The sequence below is a fragment of the Ranitomeya variabilis genome, chromosome 2 (assembly GCF_051348905.1).
Source record: "Ranitomeya variabilis isolate aRanVar5 chromosome 2, aRanVar5.hap1, whole genome shotgun sequence".
NCBI classification, from domain to species: Eukaryota; Metazoa; Chordata; class Amphibia; order Anura; family Dendrobatidae; genus Ranitomeya; species Ranitomeya variabilis.
The window spans coordinates 55,139,201-55,155,710 of record NC_135233.1 but is presented as its reverse complement, the minus strand read 5'-3'; the positions used below and the strand labels follow the sequence as shown (position 1 = coordinate 55,155,710).

Genomic DNA, 16,510 nt, shown 5'->3' with positions numbered 1-16,510 from the left:
GGTAGCGAAGCCCGACTCAGCAAAGACAGGTGCATAGCACAAGTCTAAACAGACACATTCTTCTTCGCTTCAAAATTAAATTGACAGGTTTCAGTCTACACTGTCAGACACTAGCGTACAGCTACAGTATAAGCCACCTTCTATCAGAGTCTGTTACATCCACTGGTACCATTGACAGTTTTTGACACAAAAGTGGATAATGTTATTGTTACTGATGAGCGAATATGCTCGGTACTCGGAGATTTCCTTTTCAGCACCTCAGTTGAATGATTTACATCTGCTAGCCAGCATAAGTACATGTGGGGGTTGCCTGGTTGCTAGGGAATCCCCACATGTAATCAAGCTGGCTAACAGATGTAAATCATTCAGTTGAGGTGAGGAAAACGAAATCTCCGAGTACTTACAAATAGGGTTGAGCGACCTTTACATTTATAGGATCGGGTCGGGTTTCACGAAACGCGACTTTTTCAAAAGTCGGGTCGAGTGAAATCGGCCGATCCTATAAAAAAGTCGGGGTCGGCCGAAACTCGAAACCCAATGCAGTGCATTGGGTTTCCAATGGTTCCCAGGGTCTGAAGGAGCGGAAACTCTCCTTCAGGCCCTGCGATCCATATTTAAGTGTAAAATAAAGAATTAAAATAAAAAATATCGCCATACTTACCATCTGATGCGCCCTGGTACTAAGCGGGAACCTTCCTTCCTTAGAATCAGCCTTCCAGGACCTTGCGGTGACGTCGCGGTGACGTCGCGGCTTGTGATTGGTCGCGCGGCCGCCCATGTGACCGCTCGCGCGACCAATCACAAGCCGCGACGTCACCGTGACGTCACCGAGGGTCCTGGAAGGGCTGATTCTTAGGAAGGAAGGCTGCCGGAAAGAAGCCGAGGGTGAGTATATTCCTATTAGGTATATACTCACCCTCGGACATGCCCTGCTTCTTTCCGGCAGCCTTCCTTCCTAAGAATCAGTCCTTCCAGGACCCTCGGTGACGTCACGGTGACGTCGCGGCTTGTGATTGGTCGCGCGAGCGGTCACATGGGCGGCCGCGCGACCAATCACAAGCCGCGACCTCATCGCGACGTCACTGCAAGGTCCTGGAAGGCTGATTCTAAGGAAGGAAGGTTCCCGCTTAGTACCAGGGCGCATCAGATGGTAAGTATAGCGATATTTTTTATTTTAATTCTTTATTTTACACTTAAATCTGAATTCCGATACCAATTCCCGATATCTTAAACATATCGGGAATCGGTATCGGAATTCCGATTCCAGATTCAGAAGATCGCCGACTTTATGGCCGACCCCACACAGGGGTCGGGTCGGGTTTCATGAAACCCGACTTTGCCAAAAGTCGGCGACTTCTGAAAATTGCTGACCCGTTTCGCTCAACCCTACTTACAAATACTCAGAGGACACCCGAGCGTGCTCGGGAAATCTCGAGTACCGAGTGTATTCGCTCATCATTAGTTATTGTATTTTGCCATTTAACTTTAGCACTCACCAGCTATGATTTTTCTTGTAGGCTGCACTTATCTAGACAGCGTTTGGCTGTGGCTACTTGGCCACCGTTTTTGTGCCGGAGCCAGATTTGCTGCACGCATTTCCCCAGTGGAAAATTTGCAGCATATTGACTACATGGGTACATATCCTAAAGCTTCATGATTTATTAGCTTTTGAAACCTATGAAGAAAAATGGATAAGTAGCCTTTGATTGCTTAGAGGTTTTAAAGGGAAGTTATCAGCATGAAAGTGCTGTGAAGTCTACATTCAGCATGTTACAAAGAAAAATAAGTTGAAAAGATTCAGTATATATTGTATAACTTGAATTTTATTAATTAAAATCTTATTCTGGGCTTAGAGGTCCAGTGGGTGGTCCTTTTGTCACGGGTGTGTCAGATGCTGCAGACAATTGCTCCCTCTGGCTCTAATTGACACACCTGGACCTAGATGTTTATAGGTTCTCAGTCTGCTTCAGGGTGTCGCTGGTGATACTCACATTTTTGCTTGTGAAGGCCTGGAGCTATAGCAGTCGGCTTACTTCCTCTCTGGTGCTGTTGGAGGATGTTTGGTGTTACCTCTCTGAGTCTGTTCAAGTTAAGTTGCTTCCCCCTTGTTTGTCACAATTTGTCTCTTTAATATACAGTGGGGACTGACCATTGTTCATCCGCCCTTCCCTATTCAGGGCCCAGCTCTAGGGATATATAGGGCTTAGGTTCCTGCTCGGCGATTGGTGTGGAACCAATATAGGGATGGTAGGGGAGGCAGGGTGCTATTAGATCTGTCTTGGGGTCTTCACTCCCCCTTTCAATAGCATATGGTCTTCCTTCCCCTCTTCCCCTCTTGTTGCACTTAAGGTACCTTCACACTAAGCGACTTAACAACGATAACGATAGCGATCCGTGACGTTGCAGCGCCCAGGATAGCGATATCGTTGTGTTTGACACGCAGCAGCGATCTGGATCCTGCTGTGATATCGCTGGTCGTTGCTGAAAGTCCAGAACTTTATTTGGTCATCAGATCGACGTGTATCGTTGTGTTTGACAGCAAAAGCAACGATGCCAGCAATGTTTTACAATGGTAACCAGGGTAAATATCGGGTTACTAAGCACAGGGCCGCGCTTAGTAACCCGATATTTACCCTGGTTACCATTGTAAAAGTAAAAAAAAAACCAGTACATACTCACCCTCTGATGTCTGTCATGTCCCCCGGCGTCCGCGCTGCTGCTCAGAGCTTCCTGCACTGACTGTGTCAGTGCCGGACGTAAGGCAAAGCACAGCGGTGACGTCACCGCTGTGCTTTAGGGCCGGCGCTCACACAGTGCAGGGAAGCGGGCGCGACAGGCACCGGAATGTAAGTATGTAGTGTTTGTTTTTTTTACATTTACACTGGTAACCAGGGTAAACATCGGGTTACTAAGCGCGGCCCTGCGCTTAGTAACCCGATGTTTACCCTGGTTACCAGGGGACTTCGCATAGTTGGTCGCTGGAGAGCTGTCTGTGTGACAGCTCTCCAGCGACCACACAGCGACGCTGCAGCGATCGGCATCGTTGTCGCTATCGCTGCAGCATCGCTTAATGTGACGGTACCTTTAGTCTTCTCACAGTGTGCACGACACCTATTCAGTGATTGACGCCTATCTCTATGAACACTGAGGAAGCTGTCAATCAATGATTATTCCTACCCCTTGAATAAAATGCCACCTTTACTAAATCTTTGTTCCAAACCTCGATATTAACCTGCTCATATAACTACTCTATAATCTGTTGCTGGCAGATAAGGCTGCTTGATATGATAGGTTCCTTTTAAAAATATAAAATACTAGCTGAAGAGCCCGGCGTTGCCTGGGCATAGTGAATATCTGTGGTTAGTTATAGCACCTCACTTCTCTTATTTTCCCATCACGCCTCTCATTTTCACCATCACATCTTTCATTTTCCCCCTCACATCTCTCATTTTCTCCCTCACACCTCTCATTTTCCCCCTCACTCCTCTTATTTTCCCCCTCACTCCTCTCATTCCCCCCTAACATTTCGACCTCACATCTGTCATTTTCCGATCACTCCACTATTTTCCCTCACTCCTCTCAATTTGCACTCACACCTTTTCATTTTCACCTCACACCTCTCATTTTCACCTCAGTATATACATGTTTGTCCTCTCCCTTATATATAGTATACACCTGTATGTCATCTCCTGCATATAGTATATACCTGTATGTCATCTCCCCTGTATATATTATATACCTGCTGTGTGTCATGTCCCCTGTATATAGTATATACCTGTTTGTCATCTCCTATATATAGTATATACCTGTATGTAATCTCCTCCTGTATATAGTATATACCTGTGTGTCATCTCATCTATATATAGTATATATCTGTGTGTCATCTCCTCCTGTATATAGTATATACCTGTATGTCATCTCCTCCTATACATAGCATATACCTGTATGTCATCTCCTCCTGTATATACTATATACCTGTAGGTAATCTGCTCCTGTATACACTCACCGGCCACTTTATTAGGTACACCATGCTAGTAACGGGTTGGACCCCCTTTTGCCTTCAGAACTGCCTCAATTCTTCGTGGCATAGATTCAACAAGGTGCTGGAAGCATTCCTCAGAGATTTTGGTCCATATTGACATGATGGCATCACACAGTTGCCGCAGATTTGTCGGCTGCACATCCCAAAGATGCTCCATACAAGGCAGGATGGATCCATGCTTTCATGTTGTTTACGCCAAATTCTGACCCTACCATCCGAATGTCGCAGCAGAAATCGAGACTCATCAGACCAAGCAACGTTTTTCCAATCTTCTACTGTCCAATTTCGATGAGCTTGTACAAATTGTAGCCTCAGTTTCCTGTTCTTAGCTGAAAGGAGTGGTACCCGGTGTGGTCTTCTGCTGCTGTAGCCCATCTGCCTCAAAGTTCGATGCACTGTGCGTTCAGAGATGCTCTTAGGCCTACCTTGGTTGTAACGGGTGGCGATTTGAGTCACTGTTGCCTTTCTATCAGCTCGAACCAGTCTGCCCATTCTCCTCTGACCTCTGGCATCAACAAGGCATTTCCGCCCACAGAACTGCCGCTCACTGGATTTTTTTTATTTTTCGGACCATTCTCTGTAAACCCTAGAGATGGTTGTGCGTGAAAATCCCAGTAGATCAGCAGTTTCTGAAATACTCAGACCAGCCCTTCTGGCACCAACAACCATGCCACGTTCAAAGGCACTCAAATCACCTTTCTTCCCCATACTGATGCTCGGTTTGAACTGCAGGAGATTGTCTTGACCATGTCTACATGCCTAAATGCACTGAGTTGCCGCCATGTGATTGGCTGATTAGAAATTAAGTGTTAACAAGAAGTTGGACAGGTGTACCTAATAAAGTGGCCAGTGAGTGTATAGTATATACCTGTGTGTCATTTCCTCCTGTATATAGTATACTAGACTGTGGCCCGATTCTAATGCATCGGGTATTCTAGAATATGCATGTCCCCGTAGTATGTGATTCGCGGCAGACTGTGCCCGTCGCTGATTGGTCGAGGCAACCTTTATGACATCATCGTCGCCATGGCAACCATTATGACATCATCGTCGCCATGCTGTGCCCATCTCTGATTGGTCGAGGCCGCCCGACAAACCGTCGACCACTCCATATAAGGTATGGTCTACAAACCGCCAACCACTCCATATAAGGTATGGTCTACAAACCGCCGACCACTCCATATAAGGTATGGTCTACAAACCGCCGACCACTCCATATAAGGTATGGTCTACAAACCGCCGACCACTCCATATAAGGTATCCTGTTTGTAGACCATACCTTATATGGAGTGATTTCCAGGACAGACAGACAGACAGACAGACAGACAGACAGACAGACAGACGGAAAAACCCTTAGACAATTATATATATAGATACCTGTATGTCATCTCCTGCTGTATGTAGTATGTACCTGTATGTCATCTCCTCCTCTATATAGTATATACCTGTGTGTCATCTCTCCTGTATATAGTATATATCTGTGTGTCATCTCCTCCTGTATTAGACCTCGTTCACACGTTATTTGGTCAGTATTTTTACCTCAGTATTTGTAAGCTAAATTGGCAGCCTGATAAATCCCCAGCCAACAGTAAGCCCACTGTTATGATCCCAGTGGCTCAGGATCACAGGAAATACTAGCTAAGTTACTAAACATAGAACAAGCTCTAGGGAGGTGGTAACTGGACTGACCGCAAACCTGATCCTATCCAAACACACTAAAGGTAGCCGGTGAACGTGCCTAAAATCTTGGACGTCTCGACGCAGCCTGAGAAACTGACTACCCCTAAAGAGAAAGCAAGACCTCACTTGCCTCAAGAGAAATAACCCCCAAGATATAGGAAGCCCCCAACAAATAATAACGGTGAGGTAAGGAGAAAAGACACCCGTAGGAATGAAAACAGATTCAGCAAATGAGGCCCGCTAATACTAGATAGCAGAAGACAGATAGCGAACTGTGCGGTCAGTGGAAAACCCTACCAAAATATCCACGCTGAGAATTCAAGAACCCCCACACCAACTAACGGTGTGGGGGGAGAAACTCAGCCCCCTAGAGCTACCAGCAAGCTGGGAAATCACATATAAGCAAGCTGGAAAAGAAACAAATTGAACACTGATGATCAAAAAATGAGCAAAACGGAAACTTAGCTTCTCTTCAAGAGACTGGTAGCAAGGTAGTCAGAAGGAATCAGAATAGCACTGAATACATTGACAGCAGGCATAGACTGAGAGTCCAAGTGAGCTTAAATAGAAACCCAGCCCACAGATAATGAGACAGCTGATGCCAGTCACAACCTGCAGAAAGACAGCACTCACCCAGTACCACTTGTGACCACAAGAGGGAGCCCAGAAATAGAGTTCACAACAGCCCACCCCCTGGCAGTATATATTAGCTCACACATACACATAATAGACTGGTCATGTGACTGACAGCTGCCGGATTCCTATATGGTACATTTGTTGCTCTTGTAGTTTGTCTGCTTATTAATCAGATTTTTATTTTTGAAGGATAATACCAGACTTGTGTGTGTTTTAGGGCGAGTTTCGTGTGTCAAGTTGTGTGTGTTGAGTTGCGTGTGGCGACATGCATGTAGCGACTTTTGTGAGATGAGTTTTGTGTGGCGACATGCGTGTAGCAACTTTTTGTGTGTCGAGTTGCATGTGACAGGTTAGTGTAGCAAGTTGTGTGCAGCAAGTTTTGCACATGGCGAGTTTTGCGTGTGGCGAGTTTTATGTGTGGTGCCTTTTGAGTATGTGCAAGTTTTGTGTGAGGCAACTTTTGCATGTGTTGCAACTTTTGTGCATGTGGCAATTTTTCCGCGTGTGCAAGTTTTGCGTGTGGCGAGTTTTCCATGAGGTGAGTTTTGCACGTGTGGCGAGTTTTGCATGTGGAGAGTTTTGCGCGTGGCGAGTTTTGAGTGGCGACTTTTGTGTTTCAACTTTTATGTGGCGAGGTTGGTGTATGTGTGGTGAAATGTGCGCTGAGGGTGGTATATGTGTTCGAGCACGTGGTAGTGTGTGGCGCATTTTGTGTGTGTGTTCATATCCCTGTGGTGGTGTGGTGATTATCCCATGTCGGGGCCCCACCTTAGCAATTGTACAGTATATACTGTACTGTACAGTATATATATCTTTGGCGCCATCGCTCTCATTCTTTAAGTCCCCCTTGTTCACATCTGGCAGCTGTTAATTTGTCTCCAACACTTTTCCTTTCATTTTTTCCCCATTATGTAGATAGGGGCAAAATTGTTTGGTGAATTGGAAAGCGCGGGGTTAAAATTTCACCTCACAACATAGCCTATGACGCTCTCGGGGTCCAGACGTGTGACTGTGCAAAATTTTGTGGCTGTAGCTGCGACGGTTCAGATGCCAATCCCGGACATACACACACACATACATACACACATTCAGCTTTATATATTAGATAAGCTAAAAATAATGGTCCTGTTTCATCAGGACCGGCATTGTTCATGGGGTGTGCTGGAGTCAGAGGTATCTGGTTTATTAAAGATGCTTGGCGCGTCTGAAAACTGACGTACACCTCCGTACACCACAAATCTTACTCCAATCAGGGACGGAAGTAAAATTTCTGGTGTAAAGCATACCACAGCCCATTCCGCTCGTGTAGCCCAAGCTGTGCTCATTTTGGCTGAAACTGGTGTGAAAACAGCAATAGTCATGTAATGCATTAATATATTATAATGTATAAATGTAACGATTTGCGGGTGACAGGTTGATAAATTCTTGAAGAGGGAAAAAATTGTAAAAATTGTTGACACTGAACTTTTGCAAGAATACAAATTAGTTAATGTGAAATAAATGTTTGTATGGAATGTAGGGAATAGCGGGACATGGACGGAGATCGGAAAACATAATGTATTGCTCATTTCATTGGCTTATTAAAGTGTACATTGTTTCTGCTACAGCCCGTGGGCTTTAAGTCCTATTAGTGTTCTATATGAAGCTGGCACACCGCCTTGCTCTGGCATTTCTTGTGTAGCTTTGGGGAGAGGGTATAAGAGCAATTTAAATAAAATGGAGATGAAAATTGCAACATATGTAACCAAGGATCTGTCTCATAGGACGGATTGTTTGACAGGAGTTAAAGAACACATCTTCGCTGTCTGTTCTGATCATTTCCACTCACAAGATGAATTGTGAACATATTTAATAGAATATGATGTCATGCATGGGTGATCTGTAGGGATGAGAAATCATAATGGGATGAGGTGTTATTCGAGCATGCTTGTGTGCTAACAGAGAGACTTTGGCGTGCTCGAAAAGTAGTCCTCACGGCTGCATGTCTCTCGGCTGGTCAATAACCACAATATATGCAGGTATGGCCTGTGTTTTAGGGATAAGGGATCAGTGACCTGCCATAAGCCCATACAGATGAATATGTAAGCATAGCACCACCTTAAGCCCCGCCTACCGCCCCGCCCACAGGCCGCCCTCCTCCTCACAGGCTGCCCCAGAGAACGAGAATCTCATTAGCTGAAAACTGTAAATCTTAACCCCTTCAAGTCGCGGCCCTTTTTCGTTTTTGCGTTTTCGTTTTTCACTCCCCTCCTTCCCAGAGCCATAACTTTTTTATTTTTCCATCAATATGGCCATGCGAGGGCTTATTTTTTGCGGGACAAGTTGTACTTTTGAACGACACCATTGGTTTTACCATGTCTTTTACTAGAAAATGGGAAAAAAATTCCAATTGCCGTGAAATTGCAAAAGAAGTGCAATCCCACACTTGTTTTTTGTTTGGCTTTTTTGCTAGGTTCACTAAATGCTAAAACTGACCTGCCATTATGATTCTCAAGGTCATTACGAGTTCATAGACACCTAATATGTCTAGGTTATTTTTTATCCAAGTGGTGAAAAAAAATTAAAAACTTTGCTTAAAAAAAAAAAAGTGCCATTTTCCGATACCCGAAGCGTCTCCATTTTTCGTGATCTGGGGTCAGGTGAGGGCTTATTCTTTGCGTGCCGAGCTGACGTTTTTAATAATATCACTTTTGTGCAGCTAAGTTTTTTTGTTCGCCCATTATTGCATTTTAATGCAATGTCACGGCGACCAAAAAACTTAATTCTGGCGTTTTGAATTTTTTTCTCGCTACGCTGTTTAGCAATCAGGTTAATGCTTTTTTTTTATAGATCGGGCGATTCTGAACGCGGCGATACCAAATACGTGTAGGTTTGATTTTTTTTTATTGTTTTATTTAGGATGGGGCGAAAGGGCGTTGATTTAAACTTTTATGTTTTTTACATTTTTTTCATATTTTTAAAAACATTTTTTTTTACCTGTGCCATGCTTCAATAGCCTCCATGGGAGGCTAGAAGCTGGCACAACTCGATCGGCTCAGCTACATAGCAGCGATCATCAGATCGCTGCTATGTAGCTGAAATGCAGGCTTGCTATGAGCGCCGACCACAGGGGGGCGCTCACAGCAGGCCGGCATCAGTAACCATAGAGGTCTCAAGGACCTCTATGGTTACCATCCTGACACATCGCCGACCCCCGATCATGTGACAGGGGTCGGCGATGACGTCATTTCCGGCCGCCCGGCCGGAAGCTTTAGTTAAATGCCGCTGTCTGCGTTTGACAGCGGCATTTAACAGGTTAATAGCGGCGGGTGAATAGCGTTTTCACCCGCCGCTATTGCGCGCACATGTCAGCTGTACAAAACAGCTGACATGTCGCGACTTTGATGTGGGCTCACCGCCGGAGCCCACATCAAAGGGGGATTCACGGCATGCGCAGTACTGTACATGTACAGCGCATGTCGTGAAAGGGTTAAACAACAACCACAAGACGGATTTCATCACTCAGGTATCATTTTAATCAGTATAATGGCGTCAACCTGACAGTGCCTGTAGTTTACTGTGCACAATCCTGCTGACAGGTTCTCTTTAACTAAGAGCCTTTGAAAGCCAAACAGGTTACAATTTTTACCCAAAATGCATTAATTTAAGTAAAAATAAAATTGCTCCCCGAAAGTCTCCATATCCTTTAAATAGAAGGGTAGGTTTTATCCACAATGAATATTTTATTTTAAGACCACAAATCCCTATGGTTAGACCATTTTATCTTTTGAAAAAATAAAATGACTGTCTTCTGTTTGGCCTAAGGCTCCCATAAAAATGGAGGCGCAGTCAGACGGCCATATAAATGGGAGTGAGATCGGAAGACAGTGCACGGACTGGCAGGCGACTCTCCCGACCCGAGTGTGACAGCTGAATAGAAATACATGACGCTGTGACAATTGGGTAGGGAGGGCTGCTGGCCAGTCTGTGCATTGCATTCTGTTCTCACTCCGATTTATACGTCCATCTGTCTGCGCACTGAGATTGAGGTCAGACAAACCCGCTGATATCGATGGCATCGGACAGCAGCGTAATGTGTGTAAGAGATAAACCACAGCCATGTCTGTCAGCAACTCTCCCATAGAGCGCACAGGAGTGCTCGGACGAGCGAGAGCTCCAGCATATGGAAGTGTTAGAGAACATAGGTGCCGGCCATAAAATCGGCTGAATCATCGGTTGGCCGACAGATATCTAAGGTGTATGGAGTGCTGTAGTTATGGAGAAAACTTAAAAGGGGTTATTTGTATTTTGAAGATTTACCAAAATAGCCAATATAATTGAGAATAAGCCAATACTATTAGTCCAGTAGAGGTCCGACTCTTGGCACACTCACTGATAACCTGTCTGAATGGGCTGTGGTGAGCTCTATAGGAACTTCATTGCTGACATCAGGTTTTAGATTTTTATTTATGCACGGCATACATTTCATAGCCGCTGTACGTAGTCTTCCTCTGTTGTCCCATTCAAGTGAAGGATCCATGAGTAGTATCTAGTACAGTGTTCCCAACTCCAGTCCTCAAGAGCCACCAACAGGTCATGTTTTCAGGATTTCCTTAGTATGGCCCAGGTGATAATTGCAATACCTGCACAGCCAGTCATTCCATCAACTGGTCAACACTAAGGAAATCCTGAAAACATTACTTGTTGGTGGCTCTTGAGGGCTGGAGTTGGGAAACAGTGATCTAGTAGATCTATGAGTAGTATCGTATAATCTAGGCAAACTACAAGACTGCTATATGGGCCAATCGAATAGCCAATCTAATTGCGATGTTGCTATTTGCGTTGGGTAAGTCTAATTGGACCCCATTAATCTCAAGATTGGGATCCTAAAAGCCCCACTAGTACAGAGGAATGGTTCCACATACATCTCTACACTCCATTCATTGTCTATGCAAATGCTGGAGATGGCCAAGAGCACTCTGCTATCTCCATATTCCCCACGATCCTAGACAATGAATGGGACATTCTAACAGGGCAGAGTCTGGTCCCCTGTATTGGTTGGGGTGCCACTCCGATAAGCAAGTTAATACTTATCCTATAGATAGATGATAATGCGGAGCGCCCCCACACCGCCGCAGGGCCGAGGGGTACCCGGAGCCGGGCCTCTGAGTCTCAGTCCTGGGGTTGTCACGGTGGCTAGACCCGGTCCGTGGCCCTGTCTGTCAGTGGGGGACGTCCGGTGCAATAAGTCGTGTTGTAACGGTGCAGTTGTGGGGTGCAGGTCGCAGTAAATAACGAGGACACCAGGTTGCAGTCTCTTTACCTCTTTACTGGAGATCTCTGAGTCCTCAGTCCAGAATACGGTTCACCAAGCTGCGCAAGTCCGGCCGGTCCAATGGCACCTCCAGAGTTCACTTCACAGGTGGAAATCGGTGCCTTCCTTCTTAGCGCTATGTGTTGTAGTCCTTCCCTGCTGTGCTTACGGAAAGTACCCCACAACCGTTGTGTCTGTTTCTTAAGTTCCCTCACAACTCGATTAAATGATGTTCTTCTAATCTCCCGTCCCTTCCTGATGTTACAGTTGGAACGGCACCCGTTTGTCGGATAGGCCTGGAGTTCTTCCGGGACCCTAGAGACGCCCCTCTCCCGCAATTGCCTCCCAAGACTTCATAGGTGATATGTGTTAGACAGCCCGCCTTAAACTGACTGTCCTGCCGCTGTTTAGAGTATTGCTTGAAGCTGAATGTTATAATACTCCCTCGGCGTTCCGGCCACCGGTAATGCGCCTCAGTAGGGTGTTGCTCCGGTCTTACAGCACGACCCCTACTGGAATTCTCCTATTGCTTGATCTCGTTTCTCACTCAGCACAATCTATCTCGCTTCTAGTCCTTTCTTGGGGCACCGCCGCTATTCTGAGCAGGCACGGTCCTGTTACGTTCTTTCCAATGCCAAGCCTCTGCCAGGATCCCACCCCTGGCAGAGACCCTACTGTCTCTTCCTCCACAACACCCTCTGCCACAAGGTGTTGCTTCGTTCAATCCAGTCAGCCTTCTCTCCTAACTTCCTGCCTGACCCCCAGTTTACCCACTATGGTGGGGAGTGGCCTAATGAATAGAACCCTTAGCTCCCCCCGGAGGCCCGGCTGTGAAATGTATTGGTGTCTGTGATACCTGATCAGATGAACTCCTTCAGTGCCATCGGACGCACCATGGCTCCCCATAGTGGCGGAGCCACAGTACTGCAACGACCAGGACTCTGGGGCGCTGCACTCCCCCCTGGTTAAACACAGTACTCCGGGACTGGGAAGAAAACAACAATACAAGTTAGCAAAAAGACATACAATTTTGTTGAGTGCAATGACAATAAGTATACTTGAACAGGCTTCCCTTTATGGGAGGTAAGGACACTTGAACGTTACAAACATAATTAAATATCATAGCAACAGGCTACAATTAACTCTCATTACCCAACCGGGTATTCTACTAAGTGCAATTTAATGAACAATAATTTAACATTGCCTTCAAGGAGCATACACTCCTAGCTCGCTAAAGGCCTTCCCATAATCACATTACAGGGCAAGTTAACTTTTCATTCTCCTACTTTGAACCTGCAGGACCGCCTGTCCCTATGGCACCAGACCTACTGCCTCTCCTTTCTTTTACAGGACCGCCCCGTTCAGCCAGGGCCTACTGCCTTTCTCTACTATACATGGTATAGACATAACATTCCTTTCAATTAGAGAACATGGAGCCGGCTCTACTTGGCTCCTATTAGGACTCACTCACTAACCCCTACGGGTTCACTTTCTGTCCTTAGTAACACATTATTAACTTTCTATGGGGACTCAGGGTTTACCTTCTATCCTCACCTTCATTATTACTTTCTTATATGCAAAACAGTTACATTTCTTCCAGAGCATCATCATCAGTATTTCTTTACATTTAACTAGTTAAAACACATACAACTTTTCTCATTCCAACATTATCATGGCATTACTGTTCTTAAAACAGTATCTCTCGTAAGTACGCTGTTGGACATCCCCTTTAAAAGAGGATCAAGTCTTTCTGAGGTAGCTCGTCTTCTCAGCCTACCAGTCTTTGTTCAGCAAAGGTTCCAGAACGGTATCTTCGCAAAGAGTCTTTAAATAAAACCAGTAGGAAGCGCCTTTAATAAGGTGCAAACTATTTACAAGAAAGTTTGGATCATGCACTGTTCATGATTTCTCAGTTTGTAAAACTTGTGCAAAACTGTAGAAAAACAAACAATAAGGATCCCGGGTCAACTAAGGGATCCATAAATTGTTAACCCTGGACGGGTTTAGTAACAAACAATCAGGAACAAACAGTTAAACGAAGAACTATATACATTTTCAAAGCAGCCATGCTTACTCATTCTTCGGGGAGGAAGGTGGTTTCCTCCCGGGCCTCACCAGACCAACGGGTCGTCCGGCTGGTTCAAGGATCGGGTCCCGCCCCAACAATGACAGGATCCCCCGCCGGGATGTTCTTTTTACTGAAGATCCGGCACGCCCCCACGGTGCATGGTAGGTCCGGGTCCCTCGCTGCTCCCCAGGATCAGGCTCTGTTGTCTTATCGGTGGGAGGTTTCTCTTCGGAAGTTGCAGCGGCGGCCTGAAGCGCGACGCACCGCTGGACGCCCCGCGCCATCCAGCCCGCTTCGCTGGTTGCTCTCCTCCACCTGGTATAAGTGACGGCATCACCCGGCTCCAGGTCACGATCAAATCTTCCACTGCAAGGCTCCACCTCTTTTCGGTCCACGTGGACCTGTAGCGGCTCCCCGATCTCCTGGATAACCCCGCGTCCATATTGGGGGTTAAAGGAGACCACTACACCCCAGTGGGACAAGGGGGGCTCCGCAACAGTGAGTAAGGCTACCTGGGGTACCGGTTGTGGCCGGGCTCGCCATGCAGCCATCACGTGCCGCAGGTGTTCGACTTCAGGCATGAGCTTCAAGCCTGGTGTCAGCGGCGCACTTCCAGCCGCGACCGGGTTGAGAGGATCAAGGGACACTGGAGACAAGCAGACCTCCGTGGGCTGGCCCAGCCGAGCAGTCATTCGAGCATCGGCCTCCAAGCGAGCAGCGATCCGCCGGGCCTCGGCTGCGGCCGTGCACTCTTCCGACGGCGGCCTGGGGGGTCGGCCCATCGTTGGCTCCGTAAGGGTCAGCTCCCGCAGCGGCGGCGTATCCCGAGCCACACCGGGCTGTCCAGCCTCTCTCGGAGTTCGACCATCCCCATGCGGTGCTTCTGGTGTCGCCATCTTTATCTCCTCTCCAATGTCTTCTTCCCGCGGTCTCTTTCGTGGGCGGCCCCGTCTCTATGGTCTCCACCCTCCAAACAGGATCAGGAGGCGGACCTCAGCTGTTGACGGACACGTCCGCAGGACACAGAAATACTTAGACTGGGCAGCCATTATCTTTCGCGCTCTCCAGCTTGTCTACGCCTACTCCACGCCCCTTCTCTTCTCCTCAGCGCTGCAATGGCAGCGGTTTTGGCGCGAACTTTTGGCGGCAAGTGACAATCCACAGTCTTTGCAATAAAGTACAGTTCAAGCACAACAAATCACAGTCTCTAGGCACACATGACCTGATTCTTCAGGCTTAAGTAGATCCTGTTCGTGACGCCAAGTTGCGGAGCGCCCCCACACCACCGCAGGGCCGAGGGGTACCCGGAGCCGGGCCTCTGAGTCTCAGTCCTGGGGTTGTCACGGTGGCTAGACCCGGTCCGTGGCCCTGTCTGTCAGTGGGGGACGTCCGGTGCAATAAGTCGTGTTGTAACGGTGCAGTTGTGGGGTGCAGGTCGCAGTAAATAACGAGGACACCAGGTTGCAGTCTCTTTACCTCTTTACTGGAGATCTCTGAGTCCTCAGTCCAGAATACGGTTCACCAAGCTGCGCAAGTCCGGCCGGTCCAATGGCACCTCCAGAGTTCACTTCACAGGTGGAAATCGGTGCCTTCCTTCTTAGCGCTATGTGTTGTAGTCCTTCCCTGCTGTGCTTACGGAAAGTACCCCACAACCGTTGTGTCTGTTTCTTAAGTTCCCTCACAACTCGATTAAATGATGTTCTTCTAATCTCCCGTCCCTTCCTGATGTTACAGTTGGAACGGCACCCGTTTGTCGGATAGGCCTGGAGTTCTTCCGGGACCCTAGAGACGCCCCTCTCCCGCAATTGCCTCCCAAGACTTCATAGGTGATATGTGTTAGACAGCCCGCCTTAAACTGACTGTCCTGCCGCTGTTTAGAGTATTGCTTGAAGCTGAATGTTATAATACTCCCTCGGCGTTCCGGCCACCGGTAATGCGCCTCAGTAGGGTGTTGCTCCGGTCTTACAGCACGACCCCTACTGGAATTCTCCTATTGCTTGATCTCGTTTCTCACTCAGCACAATCTATCTCGCTTCTAGTCCTTTCTTGGGGCACCGCCGCTATTCTGAGCAGGCACGGTCCCGTTACGTTCTTTCCAATGCCAAGCCTCTGCCAGGATCCCACCCCTAGCAGAGACCCTACTGTCTCTTCCTCCACAACACCCTCTGCCACAAGGTGTTGCTTCGTTCAATCCAGTCAGCCTTCTCTCCTAACTTCCTGCCTGACCCCCAGTTTACCCACTATGGTGGGGAGTGGCCTAATGAATAGAATCCTTAGCTCCCCCCGGAGGCCCGGCTGTGAAATGTATTGGTGTCTGTGATACCTGATCAGATGAACTCCTTCAGTGCCATCGGACGCACCATGGCTCCCCATAGTGGCGGAGCCACAGTACTGCAACGACCAGGACTCTGGGGCGCTGCAATAACATCCTGATATGGGAAATACAGTTTCATGGATTGAACTATTCCTCTAACAACAGATTTTGTCTTCTTTTTTGCATATATATGAAAAGGAACACCAGCCAGTGCGTTGCATTTTGTGGAGAGTCTCATACATTTTTAATATACCGATAGTGCACATGCTCGACAGACACCCCATTTACAGTAAATCCTGGGCATGAGACACTCAATTTTATAAAAAAAAAGAAAATGGAATTGTTGAATTTGGAAAAGAAACATCTTTTTTGTATGGAACTAAGTTGTAGAAAACTCTATTAAAAAAAACTTAATGTACCACACATTTAAGCAACCTCCATAGGCATAATGTCTGGTAGTTCTCATCTCAGTATGGC

General features: G+C 47.0%; 1 protein-coding gene across 2 annotated transcripts in view; it reads left to right on the top strand.

Moving 5' to 3' along the window:
* Nucleotides 1–16,510, top strand: part of KCNK12 (potassium two pore domain channel subfamily K member 12) — a 168,801-nt gene that overhangs the window by 94,377 nt on the left and 57,914 nt on the right. The gene's annotated exons all lie outside the window — the stretch shown is intronic.